This window comes from Ovis canadensis, chromosome 18 (assembly GCF_042477335.2).
Source record: "Ovis canadensis isolate MfBH-ARS-UI-01 breed Bighorn chromosome 18, ARS-UI_OviCan_v2, whole genome shotgun sequence".
Classification (NCBI taxonomy): domain Eukaryota; kingdom Metazoa; phylum Chordata; class Mammalia; order Artiodactyla; family Bovidae; genus Ovis; species Ovis canadensis.
In genome coordinates, this window is record NC_091262.1 from 9,681,036 (window position 1) to 9,702,449 (window position 21,414).

The following is a 21,414-nucleotide window of genomic DNA, read 5'->3' on the forward strand; positions in this document are numbered from 1 at the left end:
CTTGCAGCAAGTGTTTGGCTTGTTAGACATAAGACCTGCAGGCCTGCTCCAACAGACTCCATTCCAGAATCAGGGCCTTGTGTCTCCCTGCAGTTTCCTGGCCTCGCAAACACATTCCTAGGTGAGAGCAGTCCTGCCCATGGGGAAGCAGGCTGCGGGAGTGTGTCTGAGGGGGCCAGGTGCCATGCTGGGGTCACCTGGTCAAGGGCACCTTGCACCTCCAATGGACCCCAGGCAAGGAGTTGCAGGCCACCACCTTGCTTCTGAAATCCCAAAGTGGGGAGCAAAGCTCGCTCTGTCAGAGGGAAGAAAACAGCAACAGGATGGATTTTCAAGCAGTTGCTAGGCTGTACTGCGTTAGGGCTCCAAGGAAGAAAAATGCAGATGTTAGCCCCTACGACTGGTATCCAGGTGGGCTCCCAGGATGATTTCCCCGCAGGATCCAAGAACGTTCCAGACAGACCTGGGCTCACTAGCTCCCTCCTGCAGAGGAAACATGATAGAACAGCTGTTTGGAGGTTGCTTTGACTTCCCCTGGGAGGGTAGGACCCCTCCCTGGGTGCAGGGCCTCAGGGGCCATTGCCGCTGAGAAATGCCCTCTAAGCCAGACCTTTCCAGCCTTGTATGACTCAGCACGGAGGAGACTGGAAAAGCTATCTTCCTTGGAGGAAGGAAAGGCAGCCCCAGAGAGTGTGTTTTCACACCTGTATCTCGCAGCAAGCGTTTGCCGTCTCAGACGTCAGACCTCCAGGCCTGCTCCAACGGCCTCAGTTCCAGAGTCAGGGCCGTGTGTCTCCCTGCATTTTCTGAGCCTTGGGAACACATTCCTAGGTCAGAACAGTCCTGCCCATGGGGAAGGAGGCTGCGGGAGTGTGTCTGAGGGGGTCGGGTGCCATGCTGGGGTCCAGTAGACCTGGTACCTCCAATAGACCCCAGGACAACAGCGGTGGGGCTCCCCCTGGCTTCCGAAATGCCAAAGCGAGAAGCAAAGCTAGCTCTATCAGAAGGAAGAAAAGAGCAATTAGATGGATGTTCAGGCTGTTGCTGGGCCGCACCACTTCAGGTTACCCCCCGAGAGGAGCAGGCGCCCTGTGGCCCCTCGGTCCCATATGCAGGTTAACACACAGGATGTGTCCCCATAGGAGCCAAGAATTTTCCTGACAGACCTAGGCTCACTAGAGCTCTCCTACAGGGCAAAAGGGATAGAACAGACTGTGGATGTGACTCTGCCTTTCCCAGCGAGCATGGGGCCCTCCCTACGGCCCCGGGCTCCAGGGAAAATTGTCCCTGAAAAATGACCTCCAAGAAGCGCTTTTCCAGCAGGCTGGGATGCAGAGTTCACAGGATGTGGGGAAAGTGATCGTCCTTCAGGGAAGAAGAGGCAGCCACCCAGTGTGTGTTTGCAAGCCTGTATTTGGAAGAAACTGGTTTGCTTCTTCAAGGGGAGACCTCCAGGTCTGCTCAGAGGACCGAAATTCCAGAGGCAGCACCATGCATCTCCCCTGTCCTTTCTGAGCCTTGGAAAGACATTCCTAGCTTATAGCGGTATTGCTCATGAAGAAGCAGGATGCAGGAATGTGTCAGACATGACTGGGTGCCTTCCTGGGTTCAGCTCCGTGAGGGGCCTTTCCACTCAAAGTAGGTCCCATGCCTCCTTGGGGAGGAAGTGGGGCCCGCTTGCCTCCAAATTGCCAAAGGCTGGAACAAAGCTAGTTCTATCAGAGGTAAGAAAAGAGCAATTGGATGGATGTGGAAGCTGTTGCTGGGCCGCACTGCTTCAGGCCCCCCACCCCTCCGGCCCCGAGAGAAACAGGCGCCCTGTGGCCCCTCGGTCCTGTATGCAGTTTCACACATAGAATGTGTCCCCATAGGAGCCAAGAATTTTCCTGACAGACCTAGGCTCACTAGAGCTCTCCTACAGAGCAAAGGGGATGGGACAGATGTGTGGCTGTGGCTCTGCCTTTCCCTGGGAGTGTGGAGCCGCTCCCTATGGCCCCGGGCTCCAGGGGAAATTGCCCCTGAATAATGACCTCCAAGAAGCGCTTTTCCAACTGGCTGAGACGTGGAGTTCTCAGGATGCAGGGAAAGCGAGTGTCCCTTCGGGGAAGCAAAGGCAGTCACCTGTTATCATTACTTACTAGAATAGTAGGTACCTTCTCTGGTTGGGCAGAGGCCTTCCCTACCTGATCTGAAAAAGAAAATGAAGTAGCTCGCTGATTTGAGAAATAATTCCCAGACTTGGGTTTCCAACCAGTATAGAATCCGACAATGGCCCTGTCTTTGTAGCCGCGTTAATTAACAGGTATGTGAAGCTCTAAATATCAGTGGAAATTACATACAGCATATAGGCCCCAGTGTTCTGGAATGGTGGAAAGAAACAACCAAACTCTTGAAGAGACTCTTTCAAAATGGATCATAGAGACTGACTGTACATGGATGGGCTTGCTTCTGGCAGACTTACTCATATTACGGGTAACTGCACGTTCCCATAGTTGTTGTCCTTATGAAATTTTCTATGGGAGAACCCCCCACCCCAAATGAGGCAGGTGTTAGCAGATTTGCCACAAGTAAGGAGGTGGGATTTCACAGCAGCTGGAACAATTAGGTAAGGTAATAAATCAGGTAACTAAGTTTGTGTAAAAAAAAATATCATTCCCCCTTGAGGAACAGATTCATGAATTTGTGCTCAGTGATCAGGTGTGGCTCAATGACTGGAAACACAATTCCTTGGCCTGACATCGGAAAGGTCCTTATACTGTTGTTTTAGCCACAATTCTGAAAGAGAAGGGAATACTAGACCACCTAACCTGCCTCTTGAGAAATCTGTATGAAGGTCAGGAAGCAACAGTTAGAGCAGGACATGGAACAACATACTGGTTCCAAAAAGGAAAAGGAGTATGTCAAGGCTGTATATTGTCACCCTGTTTATTTAACTTATATGCAGACTACATCATGAAAAATGCTGGGATGGAAGATACGTGAGCTGGAATCAAGATTGCCGGAAGAAATATCAATACACTTAGATATGCAGATGTCACCACCATTATGGCAGAATGGGAAGAGGAAAGCGTATGTCGGGGAACTTCTTGAGTTGCAGCAAAGGTGTGAAGGACCCTTTCGAAGTTCCAGAGGTTAGGTGTGGTTAGTCTCGAGATGCCTCAGCAGAAATGGGCCTCATGTCGCCTGGAATGGAGAGGCTTCTGGATATTCCCCAGTTTCAGCAGGTGCTCTCGAGTTACCACGGGGACTTCAGGGACCCTCTCTGGCGGCCTCAGGAAAGGCCAGTCATCATGCGTGTTGCTAGGGGGCCTCTCGTGATTCCTCTCCCGTCGGTGCCGGGGCCTAAGACGTTGTGTGGAGTCGGGGCCGGAACCTGAGGATTCCTCACCAATGCGGACATAGATCTTGGGGTAATTATGGAGTCTCCCCAGGGGAGTCAGTCCTCGTCTCGAGAGGGGGCATGCAGGTGCCCTTTCCTCCTGATCTGTAGCAGCAGTGTCACGCTTCCCATCTCGTGAGTCATGGGATCTGTGGCTTTCCCTCCAGGATTTTCCACGAGGCTTTCCCACAGGGCTGTCCCACGAGGCTTTCGCACAGGGCTGTCCCACGTGCCACCTTGGTGGCAGTCGATCCTCGGCGTGAAAGTCGAGGCAGTGCAGGGAAACCAGGTTCCTCTGGAATGCACTGAGACATCTGGGGGACTCTTGGAATGGTGGAACGACGCTGGAGATCCTCTCCCTTTCCTGTGGAGAGCGCCTCCTCTTGAAATGTGAAGGGAAGGCCGGGAATTTTTTTCCGACCAAGCAGGGAAAAATTCCCTCATCTTGAGGTACGAGACGGAAACGGGGCCCCTCTAGATGTGGGTGGGACATTCGTGCTTCCTCCTGAGTGGAGACGGGTAAGTCGGGGAACTTCTTCAGTGGCAACAAGGGAGTGAAGGAACTTTTGGAAGTTCCAGAGGTTAGGTGTGATTAGCCTCGAGAAGCATCAGCGGAAATGGGACTCATCTCGCCTGGAGGGCAAAACCTCCTGGATTTTTTCGAGTTGGGGCTGGTGCTTTCGACTTACCACGGGGACCTCAGGGACACGATCTGGTGGCCTCAAGAAAGGCCAGTCCCCATGCAGGTTTCTCGCGGGCATCTTGGGATTCCTCTGCCTTTGATGCCGGGGCCTAAGACCTCGTGTGGAGTCGGGGCCGGAACCTGAGGATTCCTCTCCAGTGCTGACATGGATCTTGGGGTACTTCAGGAGTCTCCCCAGGGGAGTCAGTCCTCGTCTCGAATGCGGGCATGCACCTGCGCTTTCCTCCAGAGCGGTAGCAGCAGTGTCACGCAGTCCGCCGCGTGGATCAAGGGATCTATGGCTTTCCCTCGAGGCTTTCCCACGAGGCTTTCCCACAGGGCTGTCCCACGTGCACACGTGGAGGGAGTCGATCCTTGGCTTGAACGTCGAGGCAGTGCAGGGAAAACAGGTTTCTCTGGAATGGACTGACACATCTGGGGGACTCTTGGAATGGTGGCACGACCCTGGAGTTCCTCTCGCCTTTCCTGTGGAGAGCGCCTCCTCTTGAGATGCGACGGGAACGCCGGGAATTCTTTCCCTACGAAACAGGGAAAGGATCCCTCATCTCGAGCTAGGAGGCGGAAACGGGGCTCCCCTGGATGTGTGCGGGACCCTCGTGCTTCCTCTCGAGTGGAGACGGCTATGTCGGGGACCTTCAGGACTTGCAGCAAGGGTGTGAAGTACCCTTTGGCAGTTCCAGTGGTTAGATGTGATTAGCCTCGAGAAGACTCAGCGGAAATGGGCCTCATCTAGCCTGGAGGGCAAAACCTCCTGGATTTTCTCCAGTTGCAGCAGGTGCTCTCGACTTACGACGGGGACCACAGGGACACGCTCTGGTGGCATCAGGAAAGGCCAGTCCCCATGCGAGTTCCTCGGGGGCCTCTCGGGGTTCCTCTCCCGTCGATGCCGGGGCCTAAGACCTTGTGTGGAGTAGGGGCCGGAACCTGAGGATTCCTCTCAAGTGCTGACATGGATCTTGGGGTAGTTCTGGAGTCTCCCGAGGGGAGTCAGTCCTCGTCTCGAATGCGGGCATGCACTTGCGCTTTCCTCCAGAGCGGTAGCAGCAGTGTCAGGCATTCCGCCGCGTGGATCAAGGGATCTATGGCTTTCCCTCGAGGCTTTCCCACGAGGCTTTCCGACAGGGCTGTCCCACGTGCCACCATGGTGGGAGTCGATCCTCGGAAGGAACGTCGAGGCAGTGCAGGGTAAATACGTTCCTCTGGAATGGACTGACACATCTGAGGGACTCTTGGAATGGTGGCACGACCCTGGAGTTCCTCTCGCCTTTCCTGTGGAGAGCGCCTCCTCTTGAGATGCGACGGGAATGCCGGGAATTCTTTCCCTACGAAACAGGGAAAGTATCCCTCTTCTTGAGCTAGGAGGCTGAAACGGGGCTCCCATGGATGTGTGCGGGACCCTCGTGCTTCCTCTCGAGTGGAGATGGGTATATCGGGGAACTTCTTGAGTTGCAGCAAGGGTGTGAAGGACCCTTTGGAAGTTCCAGTGGTTAGATGTGATTAGCCTCGAGAAGCCTCAGCGGAAATGGGCCTCATCTCGCCTGGAGGGCAAAATCTCCTGGATTTTCTCGAGTTGGGGCAGGCGCTCTCGACTTACGACGGGGACCTCAGGGACCCGCTCTGGTGGCCTCAGGAAAGGCCAGTCCCCATGCAAGTTCTTCGGGGGCCTCTTGGGATTCATCTCCCTTCGATGCCGGGGCCTAAGTCCTTGTGTGGAGCCGGGCCGGAACCTGAGGATTCCTCTCCAGTGCTGACATGGATCTTGGGGTACTTCTGGAGTCTCCCCAGGGGAGTCAGTGCTCGTCTCGAATGCGGGCATGCACTTGCGCTTTCCTCCAGAGCGGTAGCAGCAGTGTCACGCAGTCCGCCGCGTGGAACAAGGGATCTATGGCTTTCCCTCGAGGTTTCCCCACGAGGCTTTCCCACAGGGCTGTCCCAAGTGCACACGTGGTGGGAGTCGATCCTCTGCTTGAACGTCAAGGCAGTGCAAGGAAAACAGGTTCCTCTGGAATGGACTGACACATCTGGGGGACTCTTGGAATGGTGGCACGACCCTGGAGTTCATCTCGCCTTTCCTGTGGAGAGCGCCTCCTCTTGAGATGTGACGGGAACGCCGGGAATTCTTTCCCTACGAAACAGGGAAAGGATCCCTCATCTCGAGCTAGGAGGTGGAATCGGGGCTCCCCTGGATGTGTGCGGGACCCTCGTGCTTCCTCCCGAGTGGAGACGGGTATGTCGGGGAACTTCTTGAGTTGCAGCAAGGGTGTGAAGGACCCTTTGGAAGTTCCAGTGGTTAGATGTGATTAGCCTCGAGAAGCCTCAGCGGATATGGGCCTTATCTCGCCTGCAGGGCAAAACCTCCTGGATTTTCTCCAGTTGCGGTAGGTGCTCTCAACTTACGACGGGGACCTCAGGGACCCGCTCTGGTGGCCTCAGGAAAGGCCAGTCCCCATGCGAGTTCCTCAGGGGCCTCTCGGGATTCTTCTCCCGTCGATGCCGGGGCCTAAGACCTTGTGTGGAGTCGGGGCCAGAACCTGAGGAATCCTCTCCAGTGCTGACATGGATCTTGGGGTACTTCTGGAGTCTCCCCAGGGGAGTCAGTCCTCGTCTCGAATGCGGGCATGCACGTGCGCTTTCCTCCAGAGCGGTAGCAGCAGTGTCAGGCATTCCGCCGCGTGGATCAAGGGATCTATGGCTTTTCCTCGAGGCTTTCCCACGAGGCTTTCCCACAGGGCTGTGCCACGTGCCACCGTGGTGGGAGTCGATCCTCGGAATGAACGTCGAGGCAGTGCAGGGAAAATACGTTCTTCTGGAATGGATTGACGCATCTGAGGGACTCTTGGAATGGTGGCACGACCCTGGCATACCTCTCACCTTTCCTGTGGAGAGCGCCTCCTCTTGAGATGCGACGGGAACGCCGGGAATTCTTTCCCTACGAAACAGGGAAAGGATCCCTCATCTCGAGCTAGGAGGCGAAAACGGGGCTCCCCTGGATATGTGCGGGACCCTCATTTTTCCTCTCGAGTGGAGACGGGTATGTCGGGGAACTTCTGGACTTGCAGCAAGGGTGTGAAGGACCCTTTTGAAGTTCCAGTGGTTAGATGTGATTAGCCTCGAGAAGCCTCAGCGGAAATGGGCCTCATCTCGCCTGGAGGGCAAAACCTCCTGGATTTTCTCGAGTTGCGGCAGGTGCTCTCGACTTAAGACGGGGACCACAGGGACCCTCTCTGGTGGCCTCAGGAAAGGCCAGTCCCCATGCGAGTTTCTCAGGGTCCTCTCGGGATTCCTCTCCCGTCGATTCCGGGGCCTAAGACCTTGTGTGGAGTCGGGGCCGGAACCTGAGGATTCCTCTCCAGTGCTGACATGGATCTTGGGGTACTTCTGGAGTCTCCCCAGGGGAGTCAGTCCTCGTCTCGAATGCGGGCATGCACATGCGCTTTCCTCCAGAGCGGTAGCAGCAGTGTCAGGCATTCCGCTGCGTGGATCAAGGGATCTATGGTTTTCCCTCGAGGCTTTCCCACGAGGCTTTCCCACAGGGCTGTCCCACGTGCACACGTGGTGGGAGTCGATCCTCGGCTTGAACGTCAAGGCAGTGCAGGGAAAAAAGTTTCCTCTGGAATGGACTGACACATCTGGGGGACTCTTGGAATGGTGGCACGGCCCTGGAGTTCCTCTCGCCTTTCCTGTGGAGAGCACCTCCTCTTAATATACGACGGGAATGCCGGGAATTCTTTCCCTACGAAACAGGGAAAGGATCCCTCATCTCGAGCTATGAGGCGGAAACGGGGCGCTCCTGGATGTGTTCGAGACCCTCGTGCTTCCTCTCGAGTGGAGACGGCTATGTCGGGGACCTTCTTGACTTGCAGTAAGGGTGTGAAGGATCCTTTGGAAGTTCCAGTGGTTAGATGTGATTAGCCTCGAGAAGCCTCAGCGGAAATGGGCCTCATCTCGCCTGGAGGGCAAAACCTCCTGGATTTTCTCGAGTTGCGGCAGGTGCTTTCGACTTACGACGGGGACCTCAGGGACCCGCTCTGGTGGCCTCAGGAAAGACCAGTCCCCATGCGAGTTCCTCGGGGGCCTCTCGGGATTCCTCTCCCGTCGATTCCGGGGCCTAAGGCCTTGTGTGGACTCGGGGTCGGAACCTGAGGATTCCTCTTCAGTGCTGACATGGATCTTCGGGTACTTCTGGAGTCTCCCCAGGGGAGTCAGTGCTCGTCTCGAATGCGGGCTTTCACTTGCGCTTTCCTCCAGAGCGGTAGCAGCAGTGTCACGCATTCCGCTGCGTGGATCAAGGGATCTATGGTTTTTCCTCGAGTCTTTCCCAAGAGGCTTTCCCACGAGGCTTTCCCAAGAGGCTTTCCCACAGGGCTGTCCCACGTGCCACCGTGGTGGGAGTCGATCCTCGGAATGAACGTCGAGGCAGTGCAGGGAAAATACGTTCCTCTGGAATGGACTGACACATCTGAGGGACTCTTGGAATGGTGGCACGACCCTGGAGTTCCTCTCGCCTTTCCTGTGGAGAGCACCTCCTCTTGAGATGCGACGGGAACGCCGGGAATTCTTTCCCTACGAAACAGGGAAAGGATCCCTCATCTCGAGCTAGGAGGCGGAAACGGGGCTCCCCTGGATGTGTGCGGGACCCTCGTGCTTCCTCTCGAGTGGAGACGGGTATGTCGGGGAACTTCTTGAGTTGCAGCAAGGGAGTGAATGACCCTTTAGAAGTTCCAGTGGTTAGATGTGATTAGCCTCGAGAAGCCTCTGCGGAAATGGGCCTCATCTCGCCTGGAGGGCAAAACCTGCTGGATTTTCTCGAGTTGCCGCAGGTGCTTTCGACTTACGACGGGGACCTCAGGGACCCGCTCTGGTGGCCTCAGGAAAGGCCAGTCCCCATGCGAGTTCCTCGGGGGCCTCTCGGGATTCATCTCCCATCGATGCCGGGGCCTAAAACCTTGTGTGGAGTCGGGCTCGGAACCTGAGGATTCCTCTCCAGTGCTGACATGGATCTTGGGGTACTTCTGGAGGCTCCCGAGGGGAGTCAGTCCTCGTCTCGAATGCGGGCATGCACTTGCGCTTTCCTCCAGAGCGGTAGCAGCAGTGTCACGCAGTCCGCCGCGTGGATCAAAGGATCTATGGTTTTCCCTCGAGTCTTTCCCACGAGACTTTCCCACGAGGCTTTCCCACCGGGCTGTCCCACGTGCACACGTGGTGGGAGTCGATACTTGGCTTGAACGTCAAGGCAGTGCAGGGAAAACAGGTTCCTCTGGAATGGACTGACACATCTGGGGGACTCTTGGAATGGTGGCACGACCCTGGAGTTCCTCTCGCCTTTCCTGTGGAGAGCGCCTCCTCTTGAGATGCGACGGGAACGCCGGGAATTCTTTCCCTACGAAACAGAGAAAGGATCCCTCATCTCGAGCTAGGAGGCGGAAACGGGGCTCCCCTGGATGTGTGCGGGACCCTCGTGCTTCCTCTCGAGTGGAGACAGGTACGTCGGGGAACTTCTTGAGTTGCAGCAAGGGTGTGAAGGACCCTTTGGAAGTTCCAGTGGTTAGATGTGATTAACCTCGAGAAGCCTCAGCCGAAATGGGCCTCATCTCGCCTGGAGGGCAAAACCTCCTGGATTTTCTCGAGTTGCGGCAGGTGCTCACGACTTACGACGGGGACCTCAGGGACCCGCTCTCGTGGCCGCAGGAAAGGCCAGTCCCCATGCGAATTCCTCGGGGGCCTCTCGGGATTCCTCTCCCGGCGATGCCGGGGCCTAAGACCTTCTGTGGAGTCGGGGCCGGAACCTGAGGATTCCTCTCCAGTGCTGACATGGATCTTGGGGTACTTCTGGAGTCTCCCCAGGGGAGGCAGTCCTCGTCTCGAATGCGGGCATGCACTTGCGCTTTCCTCCAGAGCGAGAGCAGCAGTGTCACGCAGGCCGCCGCGTGGATCAAAGGATCTATGGTTTTCCCTCGAGTCTTTCCCACGAGGCTTTCCCACGAGGCTTTCCCACAGGGCTGTCCCACGTGCACACGTGGTGGGAGTCGATCCTCGGCTTGAACGTCAAGGCAGTGCAGGGAAAACAGGTTCCTCTGGAATGGACTGACACATCTGGGGGACTCTTGGAATGGTGGCACGACCCTGGAGTTAATCTCGCCTTTCCTGTGGAGAGCGCCTCCTCTTGATATGCGACGGGAACGCCGGGAATTCTTTCTTTACGAAACAGGGAAAGGATCCCTCATCTCGAGCTAGGAGGCGGAAACGGGGCTCCCCTGGATGTGTGCGGGACCCTCGTGCTTCCTCTCGAGTGGAGACGGGTATGTCGGGGAACTTCTTGAGTTGCAGCAAGGGTGTGAAGGACCCTTTGGAAGTTCCAGTGGTTAGATGTGATTAGCCTCGAGAAGCCTCAGCGGAAATGGGCCTCATCTCGCCTGGAGGGCAAAACCTCCTGGATTTTCTCGAGTTGCGGCAGGTGCTCTCGACTTACGAGGGGGACCTCTGGGACCCGCTCTGGTGGCCTCAGGAAAGGCCAGTCCCCATGCGAGTTCCTCGGGGGCCTCGGGATTCCTCTCCCGGCGATGCCGGGGCCTAAGACCTTGTGTGGAGTCGGGGCCGGAACCTGAGGATTCCTCTCCAGTGCTGACATGGATCTTGGGGTACTTCTGGAGTCTCCCCAGGGGAGTCAGTCCTCGTCTCGAATGCGGGCATGCACTTGCGCTTTCCTCCAGAGCGGGAGCAGCAGTGTCACGCAGTCCGCCGCGTGGATCAAAGGATCTATGGTTTTCCCTCGAGTCTTTCCCATGAGGCTTTCCCACGAGGCTTTCCCACAGGTCTGTCCCACGTGCACACGTGGTGGGAGTCGATCCTCGGCTTGAACGTCAAGGCAGTGCAGGGAAAAGAGGTTCCTCTGGAATGGACTGACACATCTGGGGGACTCTTGGAATGGTGGCATGACCCTGGAGTTCCTCTCGCCTTTCCTGTGGAGAGCGCCTCCTCTTGAGATGCGACGGGAACGCCGGGAATTCTTTCCCTACGAAACAGGGAAAGGATCCCTCATCTCGAGCTAGGAGGCGGAAACGGGGCTCCCCTGGATGTGTGCGGGACCCCACGTGCTTCCTCTCGAGTGGAGACTGGTATGTCAGGGAACTTCTTGAGTTGCAGCAATAGTGTGAAGGACCCTTTGGAAGCTCCAGTGGTTACATGTGATTGGCCTCAAGAAGCCTCAGCGGAAATGGGCCTCATCTCGCCTGGAGGGCAAAACCTCCTGGATTTTCTCGAGTTGCGGCAGGTGCTCTCGACTTACGACGGGGACCTCAGGGACCCGCTCTGGTGGCCTCAGGAAAGGCCAGTCCCCATGCGAGTTCCTCGGGGGCGTCTCGGGATTCCTCTCCCGTCGATGCCGGGGCCAAAGACCTTGTGTGGAGTCGGGGCCGGAACCTGAGGATTCCTCTCCAGTGCTGCCATGGATCTTGGGGTACTTCTGGAGTCTCCCCAGGGGAGTCAGTCCTCGTCTCGAATGCGGGCATGCACTTGCGCTTTCCTCCAGAGCGGTAGCAGCAGTGTCACGCAGTCCGCCGCGTGGATCAAAGGATCTATGGTTTTCCCTCGAGTCTTTCCCACGAGGCTTTCCCACGAGGCTTTCCCACAGGGCTATCCCACGTGCACACGTGGTAGGAGTCGATCCTCGGCTTGAACGTCAAGGCAGTGCAGGGAAAACAGGTTCCTCTGGAATGGACTGACACATCTGGGGGACTCTTGGAATGGTGGCACGACCCTGGAGTTCCTCTCGCCTTTCCTGTGGAGAGCGCCTCCTCTTGAGATGCGACGGGAACGCCGGGAATTCTTTCCCTACGAAACAGGGAAAGGATCCCTCATCTCGAGCTAGGAGGTGGAAACGGGGCTCCCCTGGATGTGTGCGGGACCCCACGTGCTTCCTCTCGAGTGGAGACGGGTATGTCGGGGAACTTCTTGAGTTGCAGCAAGGGTGTGAAGGACCCTTTGGAAGTTCCAGTGGTTAGATGTGATTGGCCTCGAGAAGCCTCAGCGGAAATGGGCCTCATCTCGCCTGGAGGGCAAAACCTCCTGGATTTTCTCGAGTTGCGGCAGGTGCTCTCGACTTACGACGGGGACCTCAGGGACCCGCTCTCGTGGCCGCAGGAAAGGCCAGTCCCCATGCGAATTCCTCGGGGGCCTCTCGGGATTCCTCTCCCTGCGATGCCGGGGCCTAAGACCTTCTGTGGAGTCGGGGCCGGAACCTGAGGATTCCTCTCCAGTGCTGACATGGATCTTGGGGTACTTCTGGAGTCTCCCCAGGGGAGTCAGTCCTCGTCTCGAATGCGGGCATGCACTTGCGCTTTCCTCCAGAGCGAGAGCAGCAGTGTCACGCAGGCCGCCGCGTGGATCAAAGGATCTATGGTTTTCCCTCGAGTCTTTCCCACGAGGCTTTCCCACGAGGCTTTCCCACAGGGCTGTCCCACGTGCACACGTGGTGGGATTCGATCCTCGGCTTGAACGTCAAGGCAGTGCAAGGAAAACAGGTTCCTCTGCAATGGACTGACACATCTGGGGGACTCTTGGAATGGTGGCACGACCCTGGAGTTCATCTCGCCTTTCCTGTGGAGAGCGCCTCCTCTTGAGATGCGACGGGAACGCCGGGAATTCTTTCTTTACGAAACAGGGAAAGGATTCCTCATCTCGAGCTAGGAGGCGGAAACGGGGCTCCCCTGGATGTGTGCGGGACCCTCGTGCTTCCTCTCGAGTGGAGACGGGTATGTCGGGGAACTTCTTGAGTTGCAGCAAGGGAGTGAATGACCCTTTAGAAGTTCCAGTGGTTAGATGTGATTAGCCTCGAGAAGCCTCTGCGGAAATGGGCCTCATCTCGCCTGGAGGGCAAAACCTGCTGGATTTTCTCGAGTTGCCGCAGGTGCTTTCGACTTACGACGGGGACCTCAGGGACCCGCTCTGGTGGCCTCAGGAAAGGCCAGTCCCCATGCGAGTTCCTCAGGGGCCTCTCGGGATTCATCTCCCATCGATGCCGGGGCCTAAAACCTTGTGTGGAGTCGGGCTCGGAACCTGAGGATTCCTCTCCAGTGCTGACATGGATCTTGGGGTACTTCTGGAGGCTCCCGAGGGGAGTCAGTCCTCGTCTCGAATGCGGGCATGCACTTGCGCTTTCCTCCAGAGCGGTAGCAGCAGTGTCACGCAGTCCGCCGCGTGGATCAAAGGATCTATGGTTTTCCCTCGAGTCTTTCCCACGAGACTTTCCCACGAGGCTTTCCCACAGGGCTGTCCCACGTGCACACGTGGTGGGAGTCGATACTTGGCTTGAACGTCAAGGCAGTGCAGGGAAAACAGGTTCCTCTGGAATGGACTGACACATCTGGGGGACTCTTGGAATGGTGGCACGACCCTGGAGTTCCTCTCGCCTTTCCTGTGGAGAGCGCCTCCTCTTGAGATGCGACGGGAACGCCGGGAATTCTTTCCCTACGAAACAGAGAAAGGACCCCTCATCTCGAGCTAGGAGGCGGAAACGGGGCTCCCCTGGATGTGTGCGGGACCCTCGTGCTTCCTCTCGAGTGGAGACGGGTACGTCGGGGAACTTCTTGAGTTGCAGCAAGGGTGTGAAGGACCCTTTGGAAGTTCCAGTGGTTAGATGTGATTAACCTCGAGAAGCCTCAGCGGAAATGGGCCTCATCTCGCCTGGAGGGCAAAACCTCCTGGATTTTCTCGAGTTGCGGCAGGTGCTCTCGACTTACGACGGGGACCTCAGGGACCCGCTCTCGTGGCCGCAGGAAAGGCCAGTCCCCATGCGAATTCCTCGGGGGCCTCTCGGGATTCCTCTCCCGGCGATGCCGGGGCCTAAGACCTTCTGTGGAGTCGGGGCCGGAACCTGAGGATTCCTCTCCAGTGCTGACATGGATCTTGGGGTACTTCTGGAGTCTCCCCAGGGGAGGCAGTCCTCGTCTCGAATGCGGGCATGCACTTGCGCTTTCCTCCAGAGCGAGAGCAGCAGTGTCACGCAGGCCGCCGCGTGGATCAAAGGATCTATGGTTTTCCCTCGAGTCTTTCCCACGAGGCTTTCCCACGAGGCTTTCCCACAGGGCTGTCCCACGTGCACACGTGGTGGGAGTCGATCCTCGGCTTGAACGTCAAGGCAGTGCAGGGAAAACAGGTTCCTCTGGAATGGACTGACACATCTGGGGGACTCTTGGAATGGTGGCACGACCCTGGAGTTAATCTCGCCTTTCCTGTGGAGAGCGCCTCCTCTTGAGATGCGACGGGAACGCCGGGAATTCTTTCTTTACGAAACAGGGAAAGGATCCCTCATCTCGAGCTAGGAGGCGGAAACGCGGCTCCCCTGGATGTGTGCGGGACCCTCGTTCTTCCTCTCGAGTGGAGACGGGTATGTCGGGGAACTTCTTGAGTTGCAGCAAGGGTGTGAAGGACCCTTTGGAAGTTCCAGTGGTTAGATGTGATTAGCCTCGAGAAGCCTCAGCGGAAATGGGCCTCATCTCGCCTGGAGGGCAAAACCTCCTGGATTTTCTCGAGTTGCGGCAGGTGCTCTCGACTTACGAGGGGGACCTCTGGGACCCGCTCTGGTGGCCTCAGGAAAGGCCAGTCCCCATGCGAGTTCCTCGGGGGCCTCGGGATTCCTCTCCCGGCGATGCCGGGGCCTAAGACCTTGTGTGGAGTCGGGGCCGGAACCTGAGGATTCCTCTCCAGTGCTGACATGGATCTTGGGGTACTTCTGGAGTTTCCCCAGGGGAGGCAGTCCACGTCTCGAATGCGGGCATGCACTTGCGCTTTCCTCCAGAGCGGGAGCAGCAGTGTCACGCAGTCCGCCGCGTGGATCAAAGGATCTATGGTTTTCCCTCGAGTCTTTCCCATGAGGCTTTCCCACGAGGCTTTCCCACAGGGCTGTCCCACGTGCACACGTGGTGGGAGTCGATCCTCGGCTTGAACGTCAAGGCAGTGCAGGGAAAACAGTTTCCTCTGGAATGGACTGACACATCTGGGGGACTCTTGGAATGGTGGCATGACCCTGGAGTTCCTCTCGCCTTTCCTGTGGAGAGCGCCTCGTCTTGAGATGCGACGGGAACGCCGGGAATTCTTTCCCTACGAAACAGGGAAAGGATCCCTCATCTCGAGCTAGGAGGCGGAAACGGGGCTCCCCTGGATGTGTGCAGGACCCCACGTGCTTCCTCTCGAGTGGAGACTGGTATGTCAGGGAACTTCTTGAGTTGCAGCAATAGTGTGAAGGACCCTTTGGAAGTTCCAGTGGTTACATGTGATTGGCCTCAAGAAGCCTCAGCGGAAATGGGCCTCATCTCGCCTGGAGGGCAAAACCTCCTGGATTTTCTCGAGTTGCGGCAGGTGCTCTCGACTTACAAGGGGGACCTCTGGGACCCGCTCTGGTGGCCTCAGGAAAGGCCAGTCCCCATGCGAGTTCCTCGGGGGCCTCGGGATTCCTCTCCCGGCGATGCCGGGGCCAAAGACCTTGTGTGGAGTCGGGGCCGGAACCTGAGGATTCCTCTCCAGTGCTGACATGGATCTTGGGGTACTTCTGGAGTCTCCCCAGGGGAGTCAGTCCTCGTCTCGAATGCGGGCATGCACTTGCGCTTTCCTCCAGAGCGGGAGCAGCAGTGTCACGCAGTCGGCCGCGTGGATCAAAGGATCTATGGTTTTCCCTCGAGTCTTTCCCACGAGGCTTTCCCACGAGGCTTTCCCACAGGGCTGTCCCACGTGCACACGTGGTGGGAGTCGATCCTCGGCTTGAACGTCAAGGCAGTGCAGGGAAAACAGGTTCCTCTGGAATGGACTGGCACATCTGGGGGACTCTTGGAATGGTGGCACGACCCTGGAGTTCCTCTCGCCTTTCCTGTGGAGAGCGCCTCCTCTTGAGATGCGACGGGAACGCCGGGAATTCTTTCCCAACGAAACAGGGAAAGGATCCCTCTTCTCGAGCTAGGAGGCGGAAACGGGGCTCCCCTGGATGTGTGCGGGACCCCACGTGCTTCCTCTCGAGTGGAGACGGGTATGTCGGGGAACTTCTTGAGTTGCAGCAAGGGTGTGAAGGACCCGTTGGAAGTTCCAGTGGTTAGATGTGATTGGCCTCGAGAAGCCTCAGCGGAAATGGGCCTCATCTCGCCTGGAGGGCAAAACCTCCTGGATTTTCTCGAGTTGCGGCAGGTGCTCTCGACTTACGACGGGGACCTCAGGGACCCGCTCTGGTGGCCTCAGGAAAGGCCAGTCTCCATGCGAGTTCCTCGGGGGCCTCTCGGGATTCCTCTCCCGTCGATGCCGGGGCCTAAGACCTTGTGTGGAGTCGGGGCCGGAACCTGAGGATTCCTCTCCAGTGCTGACATGGATCTTGGGGTACTTCTGGAGTCTCCCCAGAGGGGTCAGTCCTCGTCTCGAATGCGGGCATGCACTTGCGCTTTCCTCCAGAGCGGTAGCAGCAGTGTCACACAGTCCGCCGCGTGGATCAAAGGATGTATGGTTTTCCCTCGAGTCTTTCCCACGAGGCTTTCCCACGAGACTTTCCCACAGGGGTGTCCCACGTGCACACCTGGTGGGAGTCGATCCTCGGCTTGAACGTCAAGGCAGTGCAGGGAAAATAGGTTCCTCTGGAATGGACTGACACATCTGGGGGACTCTTGGAATGGTGGCACAACCCTGGAGTTCCTCTCGCCTTTCCTGTGGAGAGCGCCTCCTCTTGAGATGCGACGGGAACGCCGGGAATTCTTTCCCTACGAAACAGGGAAAGGATCCCTCATCTCGAGCTAGGAGGCGGAAACGGGGCTCCCCTGGATGTGTGCGGGAAACCACGTGCTTCCTCTCGAGTGGAGACGGGTATGTCGGGGAACTTCTTGAGTTGCAGCAAGGGTGTGAAGGACCCTTTGGAAGTTCCAGTGGTTAGACGTGATTGGCCTCGAGAAGCCTCAGCGGAAATGGGCCTCATCTCGCCTGGAGGGCAAAACCTCCTGGATTTTCTCGAGTTGCGGCAGGTGCTCTCGACTTACGACGGGGACCTCAGGACCCGCTCTGGTGGCCTCAGGAAAGGCCAGTCCCCATGCGAGTTTCTCGGGGGCCTCTCGGGATTCCTCTCCCGTCGATGCCGGGGCCTAAGACCTTGTGTGGAGTCGGGGCCGGAACCTGAGGATTCCTCTCCAGTGCTGACATGGATCTTGGGGTGCTTCTGGAGTCTCCCCAGGGGAGTCAGTCCTCGTCTCGAATGCGGGCATGCACTTGCGCTTTCCTCCAGAGCGGTAGCAGCAGTGTCACGCAGTCCGCCGCGTGGATCAAAGGATCTATGGTTTTCCCTCGAGTCTTTCCCACGAGGCTTTCCCACGAGGCTTTCCCACAGGGCTGTCCCACGTGCACACGTGGTGGGAGTCGATCCTCGGCTTGAACGTCAAGGCAGTGCAGGGAAAACAGGTTCCTCTGGAATGGACTGACACATCTGGGGGACTCTTGGAATGGTGGCACGACCCTGGAGTTCCTCTCACCTTTCCTGTGGAGAGCGCCTCCTCTTGAGATGAGACGGGAACGCCGGAAATTCTTTCCCTACGAAACAGGGAAAGGATCCCTCATCTCGAGCTAGGAGGCGGAAACAGGGATCCCCTGGATGTGTGCGGGACACCACGTGCTTCCTCTCGAGTGGAGACGGGTATGTCGGGGAACTTCTTGAGTTGCAGCAAGGGTGTGAAGGACCCTTTGGAAGTTCCAGTGGTTAGATGTGATTGGCCTCGAGAAGCCTCAGAGGAAATGGGCCTCGTCTCGCCTGGAGTGCAAAACCTCCTGGATTTTCTCGAGTTGTGGCAGGTGCTCTCGACTTACGACGGGGACCTCAGGGACCCGCTCTTGTGGCCTCAGGAAAGGCCAGTCCCCATGCGAGTTACTCGGGGGCCTCTCGGGATTCCTCTCCCGTCGATGCCGGGGCCTAAGACCTTGTGTGGAGTCGGGGCCGGAACCTGAGGATTCCTCTCCAGTGCTGACATGGATCTTGGGGTACTTCTGGAGTCTCCCCAGGGGAGTCAGTCCTAGTCTCGAATGCGGGCATGCATTTGCGATTTCCTCCAGAGAAGTAGCAGCAGTGTCACGCAGTCCGCCGTGTGGATCAAAGGATCTATGGTTTTCCCTCGAGTCTTTCCCACGAGGCTTTCCCACGAGGCTTTCCCACAGGGCTGTCCCACGTGCACACGTGGTGGGAGTCGATCCTCGGCTTGAACGTCAAGGCAGTGCAGGGAAAACAGGTTCCTCTGGAATGGACTGGCACATCTGGGGGACTCTTGGAATGGTGGCACGACCCTGGAGTTCCTCTCGCCTTTCCTGTGGAGAGCGCCTCCTCTTGAGATGCGACGGGAACGCCGGGAATTCTTTCCCTACGAAACAGGGAAAGGATCCCTCATCTCGAGGTAGGAGGCGGAAACGGGGATCCCCTGGATGTGTGCGGGACCCCACGTGCTTCCTCTCGAGTGGAGACGGGTATGTCGGGGAACTTCTTGAGTTGCAGCAAGGGTGTGAAGGACCCTTTGGAAGTTCCAGTGGTTAGATGTGATTGGCCTCGAGAAGCCTCAGCGGAAATGGGCCTCATATCGCCTGGAGGGCAAAACCTCCTGGATTTTGTCGAGTTGCGGCAGGTGCTCTCGACTTACGACGGGGACCTCAGGGACCCGCTCTGGTGGCCTCAGGAAAGGCCAGTCCCCATGCGAGTTCCTCGGGGGCCTCTCGGGATTCCTCTCCCTTCGATGCCGGGGTCTAAGACCTTGTGTGGAGTCGGGGCCGGAACCTGAGGATTCCTCTCCAGTGCTGACATGGATCTTGGGGTACTTCTGGAGTCTCCCCAGGGGAGTCAGTCCTCGTCTCGAATGCGGGCATGCACTTGCGCTTTCCTCCAGAGCGGTAGCAGCAGTGTCACACAGTCCGCCGCGTGGATCAAAGGATGTATGGTTTTCCCTCGAGTCTTTCCCACGAGGCTTTCCCACGAGGCTTTCCCACAGGGCTGTCCCACGTGCACACGTGGTGGGAGTGGATCCTCGGCTTGAACGTCAAGGCAGTGCAGGGAAAACAGGTTCCTCTGGAATGGACTGACACATCTGGGGGACTCTTGGAATGGTGGCACGACCCTGGAGTTCCTCTCGCCTTTCCTGTGGAGAGCGCCTCCTCTTGAGATGCGACGGGAACGCCGGGAATTCTTTCCCTACGAAACAGGGAAAGGATCCCTCATCTCGAGCTAGGAGGCGGAAACGGGGCTCCCCTGGATGTGTGCGGGACCCCACGTGCTTCCTCTCGAGTGGAGACGGGTATGTCGGGGAACTTCTTGAGTTGCAGCAAGGGTGTGAATGACCCTTTGGAAGTTCCAGTGGTTACATGTGATTGGCCTCGAGAAGCCTCAGCGGAAATGGGCCTCATCTCGCCTGGAGGGCAAAACCTCCTGGATTTTCTCGAGTTGCGGCAGGTGCTCTCGACTTACGACGGGGACCTCAGGGACCCGCTCTGGTGGCCTCAGGAAAGGCCAGTCCCCATGCCAGTTCCTCGGGGGCCTCTCGGGATTCCTCTCCCGTCGATGCCGGGGCCTAAGACCTTGTGTGGAGTCGGGGCCGGAACCTGAGGATTCCTCTCCAGTGCTGACATGGATCTTGGGGTACTTCTGGAGTCTCCCCAGGGGAGTCAGTCCCCGTCTCGAATGCGGGCATGCACATGCGCTTTCCTCCAGAGCGGTAGCAGCAGTGTCACGCAGTCCGCCGCGTGGATCAAAGGATCTATGGTTTTCCCTCGAGTCTTTCCCACGAGGCTTTCCCACGAGGCTTTCCCACAGGGCTGTACCACGTGCACACGTGGTGGGAGTCGATCCTCGGCTTGAACGTCAAGGCAGTGCAGGGAAAACAGGTTCCTCTCGAATGGACTGACACATCTGGGGGACTCTTGGAATAGTGGCACGACCCTGGAGTTCCTCTCGCCTTTCCTTTGGAGAGCGCCTCCTCTTGAGGTGCGACGGGAACGCCGGGAATTCTTTCCCTACGAAACAGGGATAGGATCCCTCATCTCGAGCTAGGAGGCGGAAACGGGGCTCACCTGGATGTGTGCGGGACCCCACGTGCTTCCTCTCGAGTGGACACGGGTATGTCGGGGAACTTCTTGAGTTGCAGCAAGGGTGTGAAGGACCCTTTGGAAGTTCCAGTGGTTAGATGTGATTGGCCTCGAGAAGCCTCAGCGGAAATGGGCCTCATCTCGCCTGGAGGGCAAAACCTCGTGGATTTTCTCGAGTTGCGGCAGGTGCTCTCGACTAACGACGGGGACCTCAGGGACCCGCTCTGGTGGCCTCAGGAAAGGCCAGTCCCCATGCGAGTTCCTCGGGGGCCTCTCGGGATTCCTCTCCCGGCGATGCCGGGGCCTAAGACCTTCTGTGGAGTCGGGGCCGGAACCTGAGGATTCCTCTCCAGTGCTGACATGGATCTTGGGGTACTTCTGGAGTCTCCCCACGGGAGGCAGTCCTCGTCTCGAATGCGGGCATGCACTTGCGCTTTCCTCCAGAGCGAGAGCAGCAGTGTCACGCAGGCCGCCGCGTGGATCAAAGGATCTATGGTTTTCCCTCGAGTCTTTCCCACGAGGCTTTCCCACGAGGCTTTCCCACAGGGCTGTCCCACGTGCACACGTGGTGGGAGTCGATCCTCGGCTTGAACGTCAAGGCAGTGCAAGGAAAACAGGTTCCTCTGCAATGGACTGACACATCTGGGGGACTCTTGGAATGGTGGCACGACCCTGGAGTTCCTCTCGCCTTTCCTGTGGAGAGCGCCTCCTCTTGAGATGCGACGGGAACGCCGGGAATTCTTTCTTTACGAAACAGGGAAAGGATCCCTCATCTCGAGCTAGGAGGCGGAAACGGGGCTCCCCTGGATGTGTGCGGGACCCTCGTGCTTCCTCTCGAGTGGAGACGGGTATGTCGGGGAACTTCTTGAGTTGCAGCAAGGGTGTGAAGGACCCTTTGGAAGTTCCAGTGGTTAGATGTGATTAGCCTCGAGAAGCCTCAGCGGAAATGGGCCTCATCTCGCCTGGAGGGCAAAACCTCCTGGATTTTCTCGAGTTGCGGCAGGTGCTCTCGACTTACGAGGGGGACCTCTGGGACCCGCTCTGGTGGCCTCAGGAAAGGCCAGTCCCCATGCGAGTTCCTCGGGGGCCTCGGGATTCCTCTCCCGGCGATGCCGGGGCCAAAGACCTTGTGTGGAGTCGGGGCCGGAACCTGAGGATTCCTCTCCAGTGCTGACATGGATCTTGGGGTACTTCTGGAGTCTCCCCAGGGGAGTCAGTCCTCGTCTCGAATGCGGGCATGCACTTGCGCTTTCCTCCA